Source organism: Petaurus breviceps, unplaced genomic scaffold (assembly GCF_028583685.1).
Source record: "Petaurus breviceps papuanus isolate PSGF00001 unplaced genomic scaffold, PetGlider_PUasm1.0 90504, whole genome shotgun sequence".
NCBI lineage: Eukaryota > Metazoa > Chordata > Mammalia > Diprotodontia > Petauridae > Petaurus > Petaurus breviceps.
In genome coordinates, this window is record NW_027187266.1 from 2,322,227 (window position 1) to 2,329,643 (window position 7,417).

Here is a 7,417-nt window from a genome sequence, read left to right on the forward strand (position 1 = left end):
TTCTTTCTTTCTTTCTTTCTTTCTTTCTTTCTTTCTTTCTTTCTTTCCTTCTTTCTTTCTTTCTTTCTTCATTTTTTCTTTCTCTCCTTCTCCTCCTCCATAGATCTTGAGTCTATTGTTTAGTACATGTGTGACCCTAGGCAAGTCTCTTAATCTATTTGGATCTCATTTCCAAATGAGGTTGGACTAGATGACCTCTGAAGTCCCTTCCAACTCTGATTTTTTTTCATCCAAGAATATTTTACTATATTTTAAAATTTATGATAATCTCAGTTTATAAAAACTTCACTATATCTAAGTTTGCATTAATATTCACCTTTGTACAGAACTGGGATCAGACCAGGCTCCGGGTCCTGCTCCTAGGGCCTGGTTATTAGAAAACCAACCCTTGTGACAACATAAAACCTGAAGTCTTCCTGCTGATACCTGGGCTGGGGTGACTGGGAGACCCCACTATGGAAGGTGCTGCCCTGGGGTGGGGAGCAGGGGAGACACTCAGAGCCAATGAGGAGTTGGGGGCCCCAACAGGTGTGAACCACAAGCTTTGGATTACAAAGCAAAGCCATTATCCTGATGGGTCCAGGGGCCTCCCAAGCACCCCCAGCTCTCTAAGAAGCATGTCTGGGTTAGTGCTGAGAGTGAATGAGCTACTTGTTTCTGGGTGTCACAGTGAAGAGCAGAGACCCCCAAGTCAAGTGTCCACACAAACAGCCCCTCTGAGTCGGTCATCAGCTTTCAGAATGACCAAGCTGCCCCATCGATGGCCAGAGCCATGATCAATGCAAGTCAGGCAGTGTAAGGACATGCTGGCTTCACAATGAAAGCTGGACTTTGGATTCTTCAAATTTCCCAGCCCAAGTAAGACAAAATGTTTAAAAAAAAAATGGAGAACAAAATGGGCAAGTTCCCAGGACGAAGCTCTCGGCTCTTCTGGATGTCCCTATCCTCTTGGAGCTCCTTGGATGCTTGTGTTTCCATGGCAGGCGGGGGAGAGAGCTGCTCCAGTCCCTCAGCACCAGAGTTCCTAGGCTGTTGCTCTGCCTGGGTCTCCTTTGCTGCAGCCTGGGGCAGGGCTTAGAACTGGAGACTGAAGCCAGCACAGCAGATTCCCCCTTATTGGTGGTGGTGAGATGGAAGTCAGTGTCCTTCAGGTCATCGTCCCCCAGCTGGCCGTAGCCAAGTCCTCCTTCTGGAGGGGGGTGGTCTGGGCTGGTGCTGGGCTTAACTGTCTGCTTCTCACTCTTGTCCAGCCACGTGGGAAACACAGACGGGTGGATGGGGAGGGGCTTTTTTTGGAAGTACTCATGCTTTAGGCCGCCTTCAGTGCTGACCCTCTGGCTGGGGTAATAGGTCGGAAACTTTTTCATCATGTCGAAGCCCTGGTTGGAGAGGAGGGCCCCAAATCTTTTCTGCAAGTTATTATAGGGATATTCCGTGAAAGTAATCTTCTTCACCGCTGAGAGGTCATTGTAACCAGGATAAATCTTTTCACTGAGGGTTCCCAGGTCCTTGAACACTGTTGATCTGGTCAATCTCTGATTTCCCTGGAAACCGGGTCTTATGAGTTAGCAGCTGCCCAAATATATAGCCCACTGACCACATGTTGATGTCAATGGAATATTCATTTGCTGCTAGTAACAGCTCTGGGGCCCGGTACCATAGGTCACCACCACGGGCGTGTAAGCTTTTAAAAAGGAGCCATATTCTCTGGCCAGTCCAAATCACCAACTTTTTTTTTTTTTTTTTTTTTGCTTTTTGGAGGGCATTTGGGATTAAGTAACTTGCCCAAGGTCACATGGCTAGGTTGTGTGTGTGTGTGTGTGTGTGTGTGTGTGTGTGTGTGTGTGTTAAGTGTCTGAGGCCAGATCTGAACTCAGGTCCTCCTGACTCCAGGACTGGCACTCTACTCACTGAGCTACCTAGCCACCCTCAAATCACCAACTTTTAGAATGCCTGAGTGACTGAGGAGCTGGTTGGAAGTCTTGAGGTCCTGGTGAAGGATCCAGTTGTCATGTAGGTGCTTCACCCCTGGCTGGAGCTAGATCATCAGCATCTTCACTTCACCTGGCAGGAAGGGCTGCTTCATGGTCTCCATGAGGCTCTGGAGGTCATGCTCCCCTTAATTCACCACTGTGTAGATCTTGTCCATGTTGCTGCCTACCATGATCTCCTGTGTGGTGACTATGTTTGGGTGCTGAGCTTATGGTGTTGATCTCCCTGAGGGAGGTGATTGGGAAGCCTTCTTTCTCCTTTTCCATTTTCTCGCGTTTCAGAGCCTCGATCTCATCTGTCTTTTTATCCTTTGCTCTGTTTACCTGTTCAGACACTGGAATTCTTCCACGCTCCAGCAACCCTGGAGGGCCAGGAGGTATTTGGGAAGCTCCTGCTTCAGCTCGATGGGAGATAAGGCTGGCCAGTTGGGGATGTATTCGTCTTCTGTCGTGGCATTGGATGGTGATGTCCCCTCTCCTACGTCTTCTTCGCCTCCTTTGCTCTCTCCCAAATCGGCCAAACCTTGACTCCACTAAAATGTGGTTCCGGTTCTCTTGCTCTTCTCTTGGCTCATCTCTTCTTCACCCCCTTCTTCAGCAGACTGCTCAGACACTTCCTCAGAATTACTTCCTGTCTCCCTCTCTCTTCGGATTCCTCGCTGCTGCTCTCTTCCTCTTTCTCCTCAGAGCCAGACCCTGACTGCTGGCTTCCTGCCACCCCCTTGCTTAAATCTCTTTCGCGGCTGGCATCATGGGCTCTGACTGCAGTGACTTATTTTTACTTTGTCTCCATAGTCTTCTCGAACTGTTCTGTGATGTGTAGAAACTTCTCTTCCGGCCTCTTGCTCTTTGTTGCTCCTCAGCTGGTCTCTCCTGCTCCCTCATCTTCCACTCACATTCCCTCTTTCACTCCAGCTGTTCTAGACCATCCCTGGAAGCAATCAGATGCCTCTCCCTCCTGGAATATTCCCGCGCCACCTCCCTCCTTTTCTGCCTCTCCATTCCCGCCGTGCTTTATCCTGCTCCTCCCGATGCCTTTTCCGCTGCTCACCTGCTCACGTTCACACTCCTTGTCTTTCACCCTGGCATGCTTCCCTCCCTCTGCTGAGCGGCTGCGATGCTGACGTTTCTCTTTCCTCTTCTCATCTTTCCTGTGATGAGCTTTCTCTTTACGTGACATTTGCTGGGGGTGGTTTGATAGCCAAGGAGACATGTTCTTCACCTCTGTCTTCCATAGAATCTTCCCTCCTGTAAGGTGAATTCCTGATGGCTATCTACATTCGGTGATCTCTCAGCTCCCCCTCTTCAAGGGGATCCCGCTTGGAATCCCGATCATCAGAATTTTTTAATGCATTTTATCTCTGCCTTCTTTTCTTGTTCCTTCCTTCGCTTCTTTTACTGAAGAATTTCATCTAAAGTTTCCTGCCACTGGACCCGGAGACTGAGAGAACCAACATCGGGCGCGGGAGAACTGTGTCACTTCCAGCCTGTGACATCACTAACTCTGATTTCTTGAATGAAATATGCCACAATAAGTGACATAGGTCATTGACATTTAAAGTTTTAAAACTTGTTGAAGTAAATGGTGTAAGTGAAGCACTTATTAGCTGACCGTTACCCAAATCACATCTTATTGATATGATGTATCTTTTCTGGGACCTAACTTCCTCCTCAATATTAGTAAGGGGCAAACTCTGTCTTTCCCAGTGAATTGCCTTTCTCATCCCCCCCAAATGAATCTGCCTTAGGAACAAATATGACTCTGAGGGACTCTGAGTATGATTGTCCCCACCTTAGAGGTAAGAAAAATGAGGCTCTTAGAAGTTAAATGATTTACTCAGGGAAACTTAACACAAAAAGTCCCAGAGCCAGGATTGGAACTCCATGCCTTTTTTTGTCCAAGATCGGTTCTCATTCTCTTATTCCACACCTCCTTTCTAACAGTTGTTGCTATGGAAGTATGATGGTCAATTAGACATAAACAAAAAAGTTATACTGAAGCACTGAGAGTTGTGTTGAAGTTAAATAGCATGAAGAATATTACAAGGGGAGCCAGACAGTACAATTTTGTGGTTTTCTCCACAAGCACGTACAACACTTGGGAGTAGGAGTGGAGAAAGCAGATAGTGAGGTTGACCCAGAGTTTGGGAGCAAACGGTTGGAAGACAAGGGGATGATTAAAAGATAGAACACAATGGATGACTGATATGCCTGACTATAGGTCAGTACTGTAAAGAGAGGAAAGTGGATCCAGAGCCAAGTGAGGTACTTGGAGAAGAGGATAGAATCAATGACAAAGACTAGACTTACAAAGAATGAAGTGATGGGGGATGTGGAAGAATTTTATATTATTACAGTCTAAAATTTCAGAATTCAGGTTCTAAGAGGTGAAATAATTTGGATTCATAATGAATGCTCATGTGGGAGTCTAAGGTAGAATGAAAATATACCTCATAGAAGTTGAGGAGGTTGAGAAATTGGGAGGTTTCATTTTTAAAGGGCCAGCAATATGAATATTGAAGTTATCAAGGAAAATGACAGGGTCTGGGGAAGAGAAAGACTGGGAGTCAGTGACTGAAGTCATTAAAAGAGATGTGAGGAAATTATTGAGACCAGTAGATGATGCCAACAAGATTCTGGACTCTGTGATATAATAGAATAAAGTGAACTTCAGAAGAGGAAATGTTGATGAGTGATGATGACAGGACAAAAAACGTGGAAATGTCTGAGGGAGGAAGGGGTATGGCAACTCCTCTTTCTGACCCTCTGAGTCAGAAGCATGAGAAAAGATGTGGCCACCATTAGAGAGAATGGCAAAGGATGTGGTTTCCTTATGGGAAAGACCAGAATTATTTAAGTAAAGAGAGGGTTACTAGGCTTACTGGGAGCTTGGGGCCAATTATCTAGAAAATATATTTGTTGTAAGATTTAAGATTTGCCAAGCATGCTGGAGATAGCCTCTTTTATTTTTAAATGACGAACTTGACCACAAGAGATATGATATGACTATCGCAAGGTCATACAACGAGTTTGTGGTGGAGTTTATACTTTTCTATTTTAAATATCCTTATCACTTCCCAGTGAGTCTGTACTTACTCCCCAACCCCAACCAAGAAAACCATCATTGTAAGGAATAAGTATGATCGAGCAGCACAAATCAACACACTTTCCACATGTGAAAATGTATGATTCATTCTTTTTCCATTGTCCATTATGTCTTCACTGACAGACGGGAGACATATATGACCATGAAGTACTCTGAAATCAGGGTTGGTCAATGCATTCATTGGCATGTGGAAGTCTTTTAAAGGCAGCTCCCTTTCCATTATTCAGAGGTAAAGTTGGAGCAGAACAGGATTAGCCTGGAAGCTCTGGGAAATCTCATCTTCTGGTGACATTGAGATTACCATGCTCTGCCTCTATTTTGTCTGATTGCTCACATCAATCCTATCCCTAATTCTTTTACCTGATCTCTGGTTGGGAGGAAGCTTGGTAAAACCTGAGTGACACAAAGTTTTTACATTTTTTTTATTGGACAGTTCCTTTACAATGTATTTTAGTATGTCCGGATCTTATAAATGAGAATAGTCAAATAAGAGCAGGGATTGAGTATAGCCTCTGAGTGAGCAATATCAAGATTTTAATAATTCTTAGATTTGAATTATATTTTACTTTTTAACCATAGACTATATTGCAAATCCATTTAAGGTGCCTAAACCTACCTAACCATGTATCCAGTTGGGGGGAGAGTACCCTGAGGGTTTACAGATGAGAGATCCCTGTTGGGCAGAAAGGGACTACAGCAAATTGGGCACCCCAGACCCCCAAAAAACCCTCTGATGAAACCACCTTGGCTGTAACAACACCTGCAGGTGTCAATTATATATTTAACTCCCTTGCCAGTCAGATAATTTATTAATTGCATGACAGCTTGTTTTTGTGTAGGATCTAGAATGTCCATGTGAACTAGGCAAGGGCAGCTATTACTGTAGCAACAGCTCAAGTGTAACTTCAGCCACCTAGCCCATACCAGTGTCACATTAGGTGAGATAGTAATAAAGTAGAATCCTGAGACTGAAGTAACAAGACTAGCTAAAGTCCTTGAGATTATACCACATGAAGATCTCTCAAAAGAATTGTAAATATTTTACCTGGAGAAGAAGAGACTTGAGAGGGAAAAGATTTAATAGTTATCTTAAGGTATTTGAAGGAATATTGTACAGACGTATTAGACTGATAGTGCAAAATTCTGCATAGAACAGTAGGAAAAAACACTGATTCTAGAATCAAGAAACCTGGGTTAAAATTCTATCTCTGGGACTTAGTCTTTTTTCCTCATTTCAAAAGGACCAGGTGTTGGACTATATGACCTGTGATTTCTCTTTCAACTCTGTAGAACTTAGGAATTAGGAGCAATGAGGACATTTATTAGGAGCAAAGAAGGACATTTATATTGCCATAAGGGGAAAACAAAAACAAAAACTAACTTCCTAATTCTTTTTTTTTTTAAAAAGCAATTGGGGTTAAGTAACTTGCTCAAAGTTACATGGCCAGTTATTTCTGGGTGTGGTGCTGAGTATCTGAGCCCAGATTTGATCCCCAGGTCATCCTGACACTGGGGCCAGTGTTCTTACTCACTGAGCCACCTGGCCACGCCTTAACTTCCTAATTCTTAAAGCTATCCAAAAATGCAATAGGTTACTTTAGGAGATAGTGAATTCTCCCTTCACTTTGCCATTGTTGTTTAGTCATGTCTGATTCTTCGTGGACCCATGTACCATAGCATGTCAATACTGTCTGTGGTGTTTTCTTGCCAAAGTTACTGGAATGATTCACCATTTCCTTCCCTAGAAGGTTAAGGCAAACAAAGATTAAGTGACTTGCCCAATGTCACACAGCTAGTAAGTATCTGAGGCTAGATTTGAATTCATGATGATGAGTCTTTTTGACTCCAAGCCCAGTGCTCTGTCTACTGAGTCACCTACCTGCCCTTCTAGAAGTCTTCAGCTAAAGGGTGGATGATCACTTATTGTGTAGAATATAGTGGGGATTCTTCATCATTTAAGGATTGTTCCAACTATGAAATTATGCACTTCTGTGATCTGTGATTCTATAAACATTAAAATGGATTAGCAGTAGGTAGTCTCCTAAGTTCTTTTAAATGCTAGGATCAGCAATGTGGTATAGTAGAAAGGGCCCTAAATCAACTCATTCATTTTTACAGATGATGAGACAAAGAGGATGAGACAAGGTTAAGCAACTTGTTAAGGATACATAGATATTAAGTGGCAAAAGTTATATTTTATGATTCTAAAATCAAGATTTTTGATGTTTGCATGACTTGGTGCCCTGATCACTAAATCTCAGATACTTTAATAGCCCTATTGCAAAAGTAATTTTTCTCTCCGTAAATTACCTTCTTCAAA

At 43.4% G+C, this 7,417-nt stretch overlaps 1 pseudogene; it reads right to left on the reverse strand.

Moving 5' to 3' along the window:
• Positions 1 to 872: 872 nt before the first annotated feature.
• Positions 873 to 5,721, reverse strand: LOC138141905 (cyclin-dependent kinase 11B pseudogene; annotated as a pseudogene).
• Positions 5,722 to 7,417: the final 1,696 nt, after the last annotated feature.